At 40.9% G+C, this 15766-nt stretch overlaps 12 non-coding genes across 12 annotated transcripts; all 12 read right to left on the bottom strand.

Moving 5' to 3' along the window:
* Nucleotides 1–320: 320 nt before the first annotated feature.
* trnak-uuu (transfer RNA lysine (anticodon UUU)) lies at nt 321–393 on the bottom strand. The gene has a single exon. It is a non-coding gene; the product is annotated as a tRNA-Lys (tRNA).
* A 1801-nt stretch (nt 394–2194) lies between these two features.
* Nucleotides 2195–2267, bottom strand: trnak-uuu (transfer RNA lysine (anticodon UUU)). The gene has a single exon. It is a non-coding gene; the product is annotated as a tRNA-Lys (tRNA).
* Nucleotides 2268–4067: 1800 nt separating this feature from the next.
* On the bottom strand, nt 4068–4140 carry trnak-uuu (transfer RNA lysine (anticodon UUU)). The gene has a single exon. It is a non-coding gene; the product is annotated as a tRNA-Lys (tRNA).
* A 1801-nt stretch (nt 4141–5941) lies between these two features.
* Nucleotides 5942–6014, bottom strand: trnak-uuu (transfer RNA lysine (anticodon UUU)). The gene has a single exon. It is a non-coding gene; the product is annotated as a tRNA-Lys (tRNA).
* Nucleotides 6015–7523: 1509 nt separating this feature from the next.
* Nucleotides 7524–7595, bottom strand: trnaq-uug (transfer RNA glutamine (anticodon UUG)). The gene has a single exon. It is a non-coding gene; the product is annotated as a tRNA-Gln (tRNA).
* A 1794-nt stretch (nt 7596–9389) lies between these two features.
* On the bottom strand, nt 9390–9461 carry trnaq-uug (transfer RNA glutamine (anticodon UUG)). Its single transcript has one exon. It is a non-coding gene; the product is annotated as a tRNA-Gln (tRNA).
* Nucleotides 9462–9680: 219 nt separating this feature from the next.
* Nucleotides 9681–9753, bottom strand: trnak-uuu (transfer RNA lysine (anticodon UUU)). The gene has a single exon. It is a non-coding gene; the product is annotated as a tRNA-Lys (tRNA).
* A 1502-nt stretch (nt 9754–11255) lies between these two features.
* trnaq-uug (transfer RNA glutamine (anticodon UUG)) lies at nt 11256–11327 on the bottom strand. Its single transcript has one exon. It is a non-coding gene; the product is annotated as a tRNA-Gln (tRNA).
* A 219-nt stretch (nt 11328–11546) lies between these two features.
* trnak-uuu (transfer RNA lysine (anticodon UUU)) lies at nt 11547–11619 on the bottom strand. The gene has a single exon. It is a non-coding gene; the product is annotated as a tRNA-Lys (tRNA).
* A 1800-nt stretch (nt 11620–13419) lies between these two features.
* Nucleotides 13420–13492, bottom strand: trnak-uuu (transfer RNA lysine (anticodon UUU)). Its single transcript has one exon. It is a non-coding gene; the product is annotated as a tRNA-Lys (tRNA).
* Nucleotides 13493–14994: 1502 nt separating this feature from the next.
* On the bottom strand, nt 14995–15066 carry trnaq-uug (transfer RNA glutamine (anticodon UUG)). The gene has a single exon. It is a non-coding gene; the product is annotated as a tRNA-Gln (tRNA).
* Nucleotides 15067–15285: 219 nt separating this feature from the next.
* Nucleotides 15286–15358, bottom strand: trnak-uuu (transfer RNA lysine (anticodon UUU)). Its single transcript has one exon. It is a non-coding gene; the product is annotated as a tRNA-Lys (tRNA).
* Nucleotides 15359–15766: the final 408 nt, after the last annotated feature.

The raw sequence follows: 15766 nt of genomic DNA, 5'->3' as shown, positions 1-15766 counted from the left end.
GCAGTTTACAGTCAACTCAAGACAGTTCTAGGTTCCGCCGAGATTTGAACTCAAATCACTGGATTCAAAGCCCAGAGTGCTAACCATTACACCATGGAACCATACAATGCAATACCGCCATGTAGGGTTGAATTTGATGAGGGTTGGTGATCAATCTGATATGATATATCACATGCAGTGTTTTTGATGTAGGGGAACCACAGGAAGTTCTTTTCGCATTAGGCAAGTCCAAATTCTGTCTACATGCCGGCATGAGTCATTAAAATTGTATGGTCTAGTATCGTGTTTAATATCTTACAATAATTACATAGTAATACAACCGCCTGAACAGGGACTTGAACCCTGGACCCTCAGATTAAAAGTCTGATGCTCTACCGACTGAGCTATCCAGGCTCTGAGTCAGACAGAGCCAAATGGAGCCTGGATCATTTCATAGCTGTGCATAACCTTTTTTGGGAACAGTGTTCTTTTAGCAGCAAATAAACTGGATCCAGAGTCTGACTCCCATGAGGCCTTGCATCTTTACAATGTCAATGACAATGTAATCCTTCAATGGGTACCAAAGACAGTTGCAAAAATGATTTTGAAGTTTCACAATGATTCAACTTGTTTGGCTGATCACTGGCTATGTATTTTATGTCTCTTGTTGGTCTGCATCGATAACTTTGTTGACGGCTTGTATGTAAATTGACTACACATTGAAGGCCCATTTGCAGAATGGCCATTACCACAGTCGTTGAAACCCTGAAAAGAAGGTGGGGCTATGGCATACGGTACTTATACTGGTCACATACCTTAGCCAGCACAACTCACCAGAGACGGCCAAGAAGACATCGGAAGAAGATCTGGAGTACAGCAGCCACTTTGATAGGAATATCTGGATTCAGTGGAGTTCAACAGGAGCATTGACTTGTTTTTTTTCAGTAAGTTCTACTTGTTGTGACCACCATTTAAGACATTGTGAAGCAAACACATTAAGACGACCTCAACTTGAGCCACTGTTGGCTTCTGCAATCATAAGTGCTTCTCTTTGGGGTTGTCTTGGTTGTGACTTTGGCCTCAATAACTGCATGTATCTCAAGTTTTGAAAAATACCATGAAGTTTTCACTCTACCTGGTCATTCACATTACCCTGGCACAAGCACTGACTTGACTTTTGAATGCAGTAAGTGCTACTTGTTGGGGTAGTGTTGATGTCTTTGTCTGCATGCACTTTGAAATTACGTTCTGGAAAAGTTTGTTTAAACACCAGTTTCAGAGAGTCATTCTTATTTCCCTAACATGAGCATTGACTTGTCAATGAAATTCAGTAAGTGCTTTTTGTTGGGGGGCAGTTCCATATGACAAAAGCCTCCATTGGTAATGCAAAAGAAAAAGTCCTTGCTCCAAGATTACTTCAAATGGAACCACTTGTGCTTCTTCATGCTCATAAGTGCTCCTCTTTGGGGTTTTCTTGTCAGCAACTTGTTCACGAATAGGAACTGTACGGCCAATATCAGGACTCCTGTGCCAAATGTAAGTCAAAAGTAGAGCTCAACCACAGCCATGATCTGTCTGCATTTTATAGAAAGTGCTTCATAGTTGGGGTGTTGTTCTGGCTTCACTATTTAGCATTGCACAATAGAATATATCAGCTTGTTTTCTCAGTAATATCACTCTGTCTCTAGACACTGACTCTTGGGCAGTGATGCTGGCTTTAAAATCGAAATACAAGAATTGTTTCTTTTTCAGTAATAAACTAAACTGAACTTTTACTTTGATCAATGTCCATGATATTGTATGGCTCTTGGCTCCATAAACACTGTTGTTGATGGCTTGCATGTAAATTGACACTCGTTGAAAAAAGAGGGTGGGACCATGGCACACATTGGTTTGCAGTTTACAGTCAACTCAAGACAGTTCTAGGTTCCACCGAGATTTGAACTCGAATCACTGGATTCAAAGCCCGGAGTGCTAACCATTACACCATGGAACCATACAATGCAATACCGCCATGTAGGGTTGAATTTGATGAGGGTTGGTGATCAATCTGATATGATATATCACATGCAGTGTTTTTGATGTAGGGGAACCACAGGAAGTTCTTTTCGCATTAGGCAAGTCCAAATTCTGTCTACATGCCGGCATGAGTCATTAAAATTGTATGGTCTAGTATTGTGTTTAATGTCTTACAATAATTACATAGTAATACAACCACCTGAACAGGGACTTGAACCCTGGACCCTCAGATTAAAAGTCTGATGCTCTACCGACTGAGCTATCCAGGCTCTGAGTGAGACAGAGCCAAATGGAGCCTGGATCATTTCATAGCTGTGCATAACCTTTTTTGGGAACAGTGTTCTTTTAGCAGCAAATAAACTGGATCCAGAGTCTGACTCCCATGAGGCCTTGCATCTTTACAATGTCAATGACAATGTAATCCTTCAATGGGTACCAAAGACAGTTGCAAAAATGATTTTGAAGTTTCACAATGATTCAACTTGTTTGGCTGATCACTGGCTATGTATTTTATGTCTCTTGTTGGTCTGCATCGATAACTTTGTTGACGGCTTGTATGTAAATTGACTACACATTGAAGGCCCATTTGCAGAATGGCCATTACCACAGTCGTTGAAACCCTGAAAAGAAGGTGGGGCTATGGCATACGGTACTTATACTGGTCACATACCTTAGCCAGCACAACTCACCAGAGACGGCCAAGAAGACATCGGAAGAAGATCTGGAGTACAGCAGCCACTTTGATAGGAATATCTGGATTCAGTGGAGTTCAACAGGAGCATTGACTTGTTTTTTTCAGTAAGTTCTACTTGTTGTGACCACCATTTAAGACATTGTGAAGCAAACACATTAAGACGACCTCAACTTGAGCCACTGTTGGCTTCTGCAATCATAAGTGCTTCTCTTTGGGGTTGTCTTGGTTGTGACTTTGGCCTCAATAACTGCAAGTATCTCAAGTTTTGAAAAATACCATGAAGTTTTCACTCTACCTGGTCATTCACATTACCCTGGCACAAGCACTGACTTGACTTTTGAATGCAGTAAGTGCTACTTGTTGGGGTAGTGTTGATGTCTTTGTCTGCATGCACTTTGAAATTACGTTCTGGAAAAGTTTGTTTAAACACCAGTTTCAGAGAGTCATTCTTATTTCCCTAACATGAGCATTGACTTGTCAATGAAATTCAGTAAGTGCTTTTTGTTGGGGGGCAGTTCCATATGACAAAAGCCTCCATTGGTAATGCAAAAGAAAAAGTCCTTGCTCCAAGATTACTTCAAATGGAACCACTTGTGCTTCTTCATGCTCATAAGTGCTCCTCTTTGGGGTTTTCTTGTCAGCAACTTGTTCACGAATAGGAACTGTACGGCCAATATCAGGACTCCTGTGCCAAATGTAAGTCAAAAGTAGAGCTCAACCACAGCCATGATCTGTCTGCATTTTATAGAAAGTGCTTCATAGTTGGGGTGTTGTTCTGGCTTCACTATTTAGCATTGCACAATAGAATATATCAGCTTGTTTTCTCAGTAATATCACTCTGTCTCTAGACACTGACTCTTGGGCAGTGATGCTGGCTTTAAAATCGAAATACAAGAATTGTTTCTTTTTCAGTAATAAACTAAACTGAACTTTTACTTTGATCAATGTCCATGATATTGTATGGCTCTTGGCTCCATAAACACTGTTGTTGATGGCTTGCATGTAAATTGACACTCGTTGAAAAAAGAGGGTGGGACCATGGGACACATTGGTTTGCAGTTTACAGTCAACTCAAGACAGTTCTAGGTTCCGCCGAGATTTGAACTCAAATCACTGGATTCAAAGCCCAGAGTGCTAACCATTACACCATGGAACCATACAATGCAATACCGCCATGTAGGGTTGAATTTGATGAGGGTTGGTGATCAATCTGATATGATATATCACATGCAGTGTTTTTGATGTAGGGGAACCACAGGAAGTTCTTTTCGCATTAGGCAAGTCCAAATTCTGTCTACATGCCGGCATGAGTCATTAAAATTGTATGGTCTAGTATCGTGTTTAATATCTTACAATAATTACATAGTAATACAACCGCCTGAACAGGGACTTGAACCCTGGACCCTCAGATTAAAAGTCTGATGCTCTACCGACTGAGCTATCCAGGCTCTGAGTCAGACAGAGCCAAATGGAGCCTGGATCATTTCATAGCTGTGCATAACCTTTTTTGGGAACAGTGTTCTTTTAGCAGCAAATAAACTGGATCCAGAGTCTGACTCCCATGAGGCCTTGCATCTTTACAATGTCAATGACAATGTAATCCTTCAATGGGTACCAAAGACAGTTGCAAAAATGATTTTGAAGTTTCACAATGATTCAACTTGTTTGGCTGATCACTGGCTATGTATTTTATGTCTCTTGTTGGTCTGCATCGATAACTTTGTTGACGGCTTGTATGTAAATTGACTACACATTGAAGGCCCATTTGCAGAATGGCCATTACCACAGTCGTTGAAACCCTGAAAAGAAGGTGGGGCTATGGCATACGGTACTTATACTGGTCACATACCTTAGCCAGCACAACTCACCAGAGACGGCCAAGAAGACATCGGAAGAAGATCTGGAGTACAGCAGCCACTTTGATAGGAATATCTGGATTCAGTGGAGTTCAACAGGAGCATTGACTTGTTTTTTTTCAGTAAGTTCTACTTGTTGTGACCACCATTTAAGACATTGTGAAGCAAACACATTAAGACGACCTCAACTTGAGCCACTGTTGGCTTCTGCAATCATAAGTGCTTCTCTTTGGGGTTGTCTTGGTTGTGACTTTGGCCTCAATAACTGCATGTATCTCAAGTTTTGAAAAATACCATGAAGTTTTCACTCTACCTGGTCATTCACATTACCCTGGCACAAGCACTGACTTGACTTTTGAATGCAGTAAGTGCTACTTGTTGGGGTAGTGTTGATGTCTTTGTCTGCATGCACTTTGAAATTACGTTCTGGAAAAGTTTGTTTAAACACCAGTTTCAGAGAGTCATTCTTATTTCCCTAACATGAGCATTGACTTGTCAATGAAATTCAGTAAGTGCTTTTTGTTGGGGGGCAGTTCCATATGACAAAAGCCTCCATTGGTAATGCAAAAGAAAAAGTCCTTGCTCCAAGATTACTTCAAATGGAACCACTTGTGCTTCTTCATGCTCATAAGTGCTCCTCTTTGGGGTTTTCTTGTCAGCAACTTGTTCACGAATAGGAACTGTACGGCCAATATCAGGACTCCTGTGCCAAATGTAAGTCAAAAGTAGAGCTCAACCACAGCCATGATCTGTCTGCATTTTATAGAAAGTGCTTCATAGTTGGGGTGTTGTTCTGGCTTCACTATTTAGCATTGCACAATAGAATATATCAGCTTGTTTTCTCAGTAATATCACTCTGTCTCTAGACACTGACTCTTGGGCAGTGATGCTGGCTTTAAAATCGAAATACAAGAATTGTTTCTTTTTCAGTAATAAACTAAACTGAACTTTTACTTTGATCAATGTCCATGATATTGTATGGCTCTTGGCTCCATAAACACTGTTGTTGATGGCTTGCATGTAAATTGACACTCGTTGAAAAAAGAGGGTGGGACCATGGCACACATTGGTTTGCAGTTTACAGTCAACTCAAGACAGTTCTAGGTTCCACCGAGATTTGAACTCGAATCACTGGATTCAAAGCCCGGAGTGCTAACCATTACACCATGGAACCATACAATGCAATACCGCCATGTAGGGTTGAATTTGATGAGGGTTGGTGATCAATCTGATATGATATATCACATGCAGTGTTTTTGATGTAGGGGAACCACAGGAAGTTCTTTTCGCATTAGGCAAGTCCAAATTCTGTCTACATGCCGGCATGAGTCATTAAAATTGTATGGTCTAGTATTGTGTTTAATGTCTTACAATAATTACATAGTAATACAACCACCTGAACAGGGACTTGAACCCTGGACCCTCAGATTAAAAGTCTGATGCTCTACCGACTGAGCTATCCAGGCTCTGAGTGAGACAGAGCCAAATGGAGCCTGGATCATTTCATAGCTGTGCATAACCTTTTTTGGGAACAGTGTTCTTTTAGCAGCAAATAAACTGGATCCAGAGTCTGACTCCCATGAGGCCTTGCATCTTTACAATGTCAATGACAATGTAATCCTTCAATGGGTACCAAAGACAGTTGCAAAAATGATTTTGAAGTTTCACAATGATTCAACTTGTTTGGCTGATCACTGGCTATGTATTTTATGTCTCTTGTTGGTCTGCATCGATAACTTTGTTGACGGCTTGTATGTAAATTGACTACACATTGAAGGCCCATTTGCAGAATGGCCATTACCACAGTCGTTGAAACCCTGAAAAGAAGGTGGGGCTATGGCATACGGTACTTATACTGGTCACATACCTTAGCCAGCACAACTCACCAGAGACGGCCAAGAAGACATCGGAAGAAGATCTGGAGTACAGCAGCCACTTTGATAGGAATATCTGGATTCAGTGGAGTTCAACAGGAGCATTGACTTGTTTTTTTCAGTAAGTTCTACTTGTTGTGACCACCATTTAAGACATTGTGAAGCAAACACATTAAGACGACCTCAACTTGAGCCACTGTTGGCTTCTGCAATCATAAGTGCTTCTCTTTGGGGTTGTCTTGGTTGTGACTTTGGCCTCAATAACTGCAAGTATCTCAAGTTTTGAAAAATACCATGAAGTTTTCACTCTACCTGGTCATTCACATTACCCTGGCACAAGCACTGACTTGACTTTTGAATGCAGTAAGTGCTACTTGTTGGGGTAGTGTTGATGTCTTTGTCTGCATGCACTTTGAAATTACGTTCTGGAAAAGTTTGTTTAAACACCAGTTTCAGAGAGTCATTCTTATTTCCCTAACATGAGCATTGACTTGTCAATGAAATTCAGTAAGTGCTTTTTGTTGGGGGGCAGTTCCATATGACAAAAGCCTCCATTGGTAATGCAAAAGAAAAAGTCCTTGCTCCAAGATTACTTCAAATGGAACCACTTGTGCTTCTTCATGCTCATAAGTGCTCCTCTTTGGGGTTTTCTTGTCAGCAACTTGTTCACGAATAGGAACTGTACGGCCAATATCAGGACTCCTGTGCCAAATGTAAGTCAAAAGTAGAGCTCAACCACAGCCATGATCTGTCTGCATTTTATAGAAAGTGCTTCATAGTTGGGGTGTTGTTCTGGCTTCACTATTTAGCATTGCACAATAGAATATATCAGCTTGTTTTCTCAGTAATATCACTCTGTCTCTAGACACTGACTCTTGGGCAGTGATGGTGGCTTTAAAATCGAAATACAAGAATTGTTTCTTTTTCAGTAATAAACTAAACTGAACTTTTACTTTGATCAATGTCCATGATATTGTATGGCTCTTGGCTCCATAAACACTGTTGTTGATGGCTTGCATGTAAATTGACACTCGTTGAAAAAGGAGGGTGGGACCATGGTACACATTGGTTTGCAGTTTACAGTCAACTCAAGACAGTTCTAGGTTCCACCGAGATTTGAACTCGGATCACTGGATTCAAAGCCCAGAGTGCTAACCATTACACCATGGAACCATACAATGCAATACCGCCATGTAGGGTTGAATTTGATGAGGGTTGGTGATCAATCTGATATGATATATCACATGCAGTGTTTTTGATGTAGGGGAACCACAGGAAGTTCTTTTCGCATTAGGCAAGTCCAAATTCTGTCTACATGCCGGCATGAGTCATTAAAATTGTATGGTCTAGTATTGTGTTTAATGTCTTACAATAATTACATAGTAATACAACCACCTGAACAGGGACTTGAACCCTGGACCCTGAGATTAAAAGTCTGATGCTCTACCGACTGAGCTATCCAGGCTCTGAGTGAGACAGAGCCAAATGGAGCCTGGATCATTTCATAGCTGTGCATAACCTTTTTTGGGAACAGTGTTCTTTTAGCAGCAAATAAACTGGATCCAGAGTCTGACTCCCATGAGGCCTTGCATCTTTACAATGTCAATGACAATGTAATCCTTCAATGGGTACCAAAGACAGTTGCAAAAATGATTTTGAAGTTTCACAATGATTCAACTTGTTTGGCTGATCACTGGCTATGTATTTTATGTCTCTTGTTGGTCTGCATCGATAACTTTGTTGACGGCTTGTATGTAAATTGACTACACATTGAAGGCCCATTTGCAGAATGGCCATTACCACAGTCGTTGAAACCCTGAAAAGAAGGTGGGGCTATGGCATACGGTACTTATACTGGTCACATACCTTAGCCAGCACAACTCACCAGAGACGGCCAAGAAGACATCGGAAGAAGATCTGGAGTACAGCAGCCACTTTGATAGGAATATCTGGATTCAGTGGAGTTCAACAGGAGCATTGACTTGTTTTTTTCAGTAAGTTCTACTTGTTGTGACCACCATTTAAGACATTGTGAAGCAAACACATTAAGACGACCTCAACTTGAGCCACTGTTGGCTTCTGCAATCATAAGTGCTTCTCTTTGGGGTTGTCTTGGTTGTGACTTTGGCCTCAATAACTGCAAGTATCTCAAGTTTTGAAAAATACCATGAAGTTTTCACTCTACCTGGTCATTCACATTACCCTGGCACAAGCACTGACTTGACTTTTGAATGCAGTAAGTGCTACTTGTTGGGGTAGTGTTGATGTCTTTGTCTGCATGCACTTTGAAATTACGTTCTGGAAAAGTTTGTTTAAACACCAGTTTCAGAGAGTCATTCTTATTTCCCTAACATGAGCATTGACTTGTCAATGAAATTCAGTAAGTGCTTTTTGTTGGGGGGCAGTTCCATATGACAAAAGCCTCCATTGGTAATGCAAAAGAAAAAGTCCTTGCTCCAAGATTACTTCAAATGGAACCACTTGTGCTTCTTCATGCTCATAAGTGCTCCTCTTTGGGGTTTTCTTGTCAGCAACTTGTTCACGAATAGGAACTGTACGGCCAATATCAGGACTCCTGTGCCAAATGTAAGTCAAAAGTAGAGCTCAACCACAGCCATGATCTGTCTGCATTTTATAGAAAGTGCTTCATAGTTGGGGTGTTGTTCTGGCTTCACTATTTAGCATTGCACAATAGAATATATCAGCTTGTTTTCTCAGTAATATCACTCTGTCTCTAGACACTGACTCTTGGGCAGTGATGCTGGCTTTAAAATCGAAATACAAGAATTGTTTCTTTTTCAGTAATAAACTAAACTGAACTTTTACTTTGATCAATGTCCATGATATTGTATGGCTCTTGGCTCCATAAACACTGTTGTTGATGGCTTGCATGTAAATTGACACTCGTTGAAAAAAGAGGGTGGGACCATGGCACACATTGGTTTGCAGTCAACTCAAGACAGTTCTAGGTTCCACCGAAATTTGAACTCGGATCACTGGATTCAAAGCCCAGAGTGCTAACCATTACACCATGGAACCATACAATGCAATACCGCCATGTAGGATTGAATTTGATGAGGGTTGGTGATCAATCTGATATGATATATCACATGCAGTGTTTTTGATGTAGGGGAACCACGGGAAGTTCTTTTCGCATTAGGCAAGTCCAAATTCTGTCTACATGCCGGCATGAGTCATTAAAATTGTATGGTATAGTATTGTGTTTAATATCTTACAATAATTACATAGTAATACAACCGCCTGAACAGGGACTTGAACCCTGGACCCTCAGATTAAAAGTCTGATGCTCTACCGACTGAGCTATCCAGGCTCTGAGTGAGACAGAGCCAAATGGAGCCTGGATCATTTCATAGCTGTGCATAACCTTTTTTGGGAACAGTGTTCTTTTAGCAGCAAATAAACTGGATCCAGAGTCTGACTCCCATGAGGCCTTGCATCTTTACAATGTCAATGACAATGTAATCCTTCAATGGGTACCAAAGACAGTTGCAAAAATGATTTTGAAGTTTCACAATGATTCAACTTGTTTGGCTGATCACTGGCTATGTATTTGATGTCTCTTGTTGGTCTGCATCGATAACTTTGTTGACGGCTTGTATGTAAATTGACTACACATTGAAGGCCCATTTGCAGAATGGCCATTACCACAGTCGTTGAAACCCTGAAAAGAAGGTGGGGCTATGGCATACGGTACTTATACTGGTCACATACCTTAGCCAGCACAACTCACCAGAGACGGCCAAGAAGACATCGGAAGAAGATCTGGAGTACAGCAGCCACTTTGATAGGAATATCTGGATTCAGTGGAGTTCAACAGGAGCATTGACTTGTTTTTTTCAGTAAGTTCTACTTGTTGTGACCACCATTTAAGACATTGTGAAGCAAACACATTAAGACGACCTCAACTTGAGCCACTGTTGGCTTCTGCAATCACAAGTGCTTCTCTTTGGGGTTGTCTTTGTTGTGACTTTGGCCTCAATAACTGCAAGTATCTCAAGTTTTGAAAAATACCATGAAGTTTTCACTCTACCTGGTCATTCACATTACCCTGGCACAAGCACTGACTTGACTTTTGAATGCAGTAAGTGCTACTTGTTGGGGTAGTGTTGATGTCTTTGTCTGCATGCACTTTGAAATTACGTTCTGGAAAAGTTTGTTTAAACACCAGTTTCAGAGAGTCATTCTTATTTCCCTAACATGAGCATTGACTTGTCAATGAAATTCAGTAAGTGCTTTTTGTTGGGGGGCAGTTCCATATGACAAAAGCCTCCATTGGTAATGCAAAAGAAAAAGTCCTTGCTCCAAGATTACTTCAAATGGAACCACTTGTGCTTCTTCATGCTCATAAGTGCTCCTCTTTGGGGTTTTCTTGTCAGCAACTTGTTCACGAATAGGAACTGTACGGCCAATATCAGGACTCCTGTGCCAAATGTAAGTCAAAAGTAGAGCTCAACCACAGCCATGATCTGTCTGCATTTTATAGAAAGTGCTTCATAGTTGGGGTGTTGTTCTGGCTTCACTATTTAGCATTGCACAATAGAATATATCAGCTTGTTTTCTCAGTAATATCACTCTGTCTCTAGACACTGACTCTTGGGCAGTGATGCTGGCTTTAAAATCGAAATACAAGAATTGTTTCTTTTTCAGTAATAAACTAAACTGAACTTTTACTTTGATCAATGTCCATGATATTGTATGGCTCTTGGCTCCATAAACACTGTTGTTGATGGCTTGCATGTAAATTGACACTCGTTGAAAAAAGAGGGTGGGACCATGGCACACATTGGTTTGCAGTCAACTCAAGACAGTTCTAGGTTCCACCGAAATTTGAACTCGGATCACTGGATTCAAAGTCCAGAGTGCTAACCATTACACCATGGAACCATACAATGCAATACCGCCATGTAGGATTGAATTTGATGAGGGTTGGTGATCAATCTGATATGATATATCACATGCAGTGTTTTTGATGTAGGGGAACCACGGGAAGTTCTTTTCGCATTAGGCAAGTCCAAATTCTGTCTACATGCCGGCATGAGTCATTAAAATTGTATGGTATAGTATTGTGTTTAATATCTTACAATAATTACATAGTAATACAACCGCCTGAACAGGGACTTGAACCCTGGACCCTCAGATTAAAAGTCTGATGCTCTACCGACTGAGCTATCCAGGCTCTGAGTGAGACAGAGCCAAATGGAGCCTGGATCATTTCATAGCTGTGCATAACCTTTTTTGGGAACAGTGTTCTTTTAGCAGCAAATAAACTGGATCCAGAGTCTGACTCCCATGAGGCCTTGCATCTTTACAATGTCAATGACAATGTAATCCTTCAATGGGTACCAAAGACAGTTGCAAAAATGATTTTGAAGTTTCACAATGATTCAACTTGTTTGGCTGATCACTGGCTATGTATTTATGTCTCTTGTTGGTCTGCATCGATAACTTTGTTGACGGCTTGTATGTAAATTGACTACACATTGAAGGCCCATTTGCAGAATGGCCATTACCACAGTCGTTGAAACCCTGAAAAGAAGGTGGGGCTATGGCATACGGTACTTATACTGGTCACATACCTTAGCCAGCACAACTCACCAGAGACGGCCAAGAAGACATCGGAAGAAGATCTGGAGTACAGCAGCCACTTTGATAGGAATATCTGGATTCAGTGGAGTTCAACAGGAGCATTGACTTGTTTTTTTTCAGTAAGTTCTACTTGTTGTGACCACCATTTAAGACATTGTGAAGCAAACACATTAAGACGACCTCAACTTGAGCCACTGTTGGCTTCTGCAATCATAAGTGCTTCTCTTTGGGGTTGTCTTGGTTGTGACTTTGGCCTCAATAACTGCAAGTATCTCAAGTTTTGAAAAATACCATGAAGTTTTCACTCTACCTGGTCATTCACATTACCCTGGCACAAGCACTGACTTGACTTTTGAATGCAGTAAGTGCTACTTGTTGGGGTAGTGTTGATGTCTTTGTCTGCATGCACTTTGAAATTACGTTCTGGAAAAGTTTGTTTAAACACCAGTTTCAGAGAGTCATTCTTATTTCCCTAACATGAGCATTGACTTGTCAATGAAATTCAGTAAGTGCTTTTTGTTGGGGGGCAGTTCCATATGACAAAAGCCTCCATTGGTAATGCAAAAGAAAAAGTCCTTGCTCCAAGATTACTTCAAATGGAACCACTTGTGCTTCTTCATGCTCATAAGTGCTCCTCTTTGGGGTTTTCTTGTCAGCAACTTGTTCACGAATAGGAACTGTACGGCCAATATCAGGACTCCTGTGCCAAATGTAAGTCAAAAGTAGAGCTCAACCACAGCCATGATCTGTCTGCATTTTATAGAAAGTGCTTCATAGTTGGGGTGTTGTTCTGGCTTCACTATTTAGCATTGCACAATAGAATATATCAGCTTGTTTTCTCAGTAATATCACTCTGTCTCTAGACACTGACTCTTGGGCAGTGATGCTGGCTTTAAAATCGAAATACAAGAATTGTTTCTTTTTCAGTAATAAACTAAACTGAACTTTTACTTTGATCAATGTCCATGATATTGTATGGCTCTTGGCTCCATAAACACTGTTGTTGATGGCTTGCATGTAAATTGACACTCGTTGAAAAAAGAGGGTGGGACCATGGCACACATTGGTTTGCAGTTTACAGTCAACTCAAGACAGTTCTAGGTTCCACCGAGATTTGAACTCGAATCACTGGATTCAAAGCCCGGAGTGCTAACCATTACACCATGGAACCATACAATGCAATACCGCCATGTAGGGTTGAATTTGATGAGGGTTGGTGATCAATCTGATATGATATATCACATGCAGTGTTTTTGATGTAGGGGAACCACAGGAAGTTCTTTTCGCATTAGGCAAGTCCAAATTCTGTCTACATGCCGGCATGAGTCATTAAAATTGTATGGTCTAGTATTGTGTTTAATGTCTTACAATAATTACATAGTAATACAACCACCTGAACAGGGACTTGAACCCTGGACCCTCAGATTAAAAGTCTGATGCTCTACCGACTGAGCTATCCAGGCTCTGAGTGAGACAGAGCCAAATGGAGCCTGGATCATTTCATAGCTGTGCATAACCTTTTTTGGGAACAGTGTTCTTTTAGCAGCAAATAAACTGGATCCAGAGTCTGACTCCCATGAGGCCTTGCATCTTTACAATGTCAATGACAATGTAATCCTTCAATGGGTACCAAAGACAGTTGCAAAAATGATTTTGAAGTTTCACAATGATTCAACTTGTTTGGCTGATCACTGGCTATGTATTTTATGTCTCTTGTTGGTCTGCATCGATAACTTTGTTGACGGCTTGTATGTAAATTGACTACACATTGAAGGCCCATTTGCAGAATGGCCATTACCACAGTCGTTGAAACCCTGAAAAGAAGGTGGGGCTATGGCATACGGTACTTATACTGGTCACATACCTTAGCCAGCACAACTCACCAGAGACGGCCAAGAAGACATCGGAAGAAGATCTGGAGTACAGCAGCCACTTTGATAGGAATATCTGGATTCAGTGGAGTTCAACAGGAGCATTGACTTGTTTTTTTCAGTAAGTTCTACTTGTTGTGACCACCATTTAAGACATTGTGAAGCAAACACATTAAGACGACCTCAACTTGAGCCACTGTTGGCTTCTGCAATCATAAGTGCTTCTCTTTGGGGTTGTCTTGGTTGTGACTTTGGCCTCAATAACTGCAAGTATCTCAAGTTTTGAAAAATACCATGAAGTTTTCACTCTACCTGGTCATTCACATTACCCTGGCACAAGCACTGACTTGACTTTTGAATGCAGTAAGTGCTACTTGTTGGGGTAGTGTTGATGTCTTTGTCTGCATGCACTTTGAAATTACGTTCTGGAAAAGTTTGTTTAAACACCAGTTTCAGAGAGTCATTCTTATTTCCCTAACATGAGCATTGACTTGTCAATGAAATTCAGTAAGTGCTTTTTGTTGGGGGGCAGTTCCATATGACAAAAGCCTCCATTGGTAATGCAAAAGAAAAAGTCCTTGCTCCAAGATTACTTCAAATGGAACCACTTGTGCTTCTTCATGCTCATAAGTGCTCCTCTTTGGGGTTTTCTTGTCAGCAACTTGTTCACGAATAGGAACTGTACGGCCAATATCAGGACTCCTGTGCCAAATGTAAGTCAAAAGTAGAGCTCAACCACAGCCATGATCTGTCTGCATTTTATAGAAAGTGCTTCATAGTTGGGGTGTTGTTCTGGCTTCACTATTTAGCATTGCACAATAGAATATATCAGCTTGTTTTCTCAGTAATATCACTCTGTCTCTAGACACTGACTCTTGGGCAGTGATGCTGGCTTTAAAATCGAAATACAAGAATTGTTTCTTTTTCAGTAATAAACTAAACTGAACTTTTACTTTGATCAATGTCCATGATATTGTATGGCTCTTGGCTCCATAAACACTGTTGTTGATGGCTTGCATGTAAATTGACACTCGTTGAAAAAAGAGGGTGGGACCATGGCACACATTGGTTTGCAGTCAACTCAAGACAGTTCTAGGTTCCACCGAAATTTGAACTCGGATCACTGGATTCAAAGCCCAGAGTGCTAACCATTACACCATGGAACCATACAATGCAATACCGCCATGTAGGATTGAATTTGATGAGGGTTGGTGATCAATCTGATATGATATATCACATGCAGTGTTTTTGATGTAGGGGAACCACGGGAAGTTCTTTTCGCATTAGGCAAGTCCAAATTCTGTCTACATGCCGGCATGAGTCATTAAAATTGTATGGTATTGTATTGTGTTTAATATCTTACAATAATTACATAGTAATACAACCGCCTGAACAGGGACTTGAACCCTGGACCCTCAGATTAAAAGTCTGATGCTCTACCGACTGAGCTATCCAGGCTCTGAGTGAGACAGAGCCAAATGGAGCCTGGATCATTTCATAGCTGTGCATAACCTTTTTTGGGAACAGTGTTCTTTTAGCAGCAAATAAACTGGATCCAGAGTCTGACTCCCATGAGGCCTTGCATCTTTACAATGTCAATGACAATGTAATCCTTCAATGGGTACCAAAGACAGTTGCAAAAATGATTTTGAAGTTTCACAATGATTCAACTTGTTTGGCTGATCACTGGCTATGTATTTGATGTCTCTTGTTGGTCTGCATCGATAACTTTGTTGACGGCTTGTATGTAAATTGACTACACATTGAAGGCCCATTTGCAGAATGGCCATTACCACAGTCGTTGAAACCCTGAAAAGAAGGTGGGGCTATGGCATACGGTACTTATACTGGTCACATACCTTAGCC

This window comes from Eucyclogobius newberryi, unplaced genomic scaffold (assembly GCF_026437365.1).
Source record: "Eucyclogobius newberryi isolate DKJ021-1_F unplaced genomic scaffold, fEucNew1.0.hap1 SCAF_87, whole genome shotgun sequence".
Lineage (NCBI taxonomy): Eukaryota > Metazoa > Chordata > Actinopteri > Gobiiformes > Gobiidae > Eucyclogobius > Eucyclogobius newberryi.
Note: the sequence above shows the minus strand (reverse complement) of the source record. Positions and strands in the feature narration are given on the sequence as shown.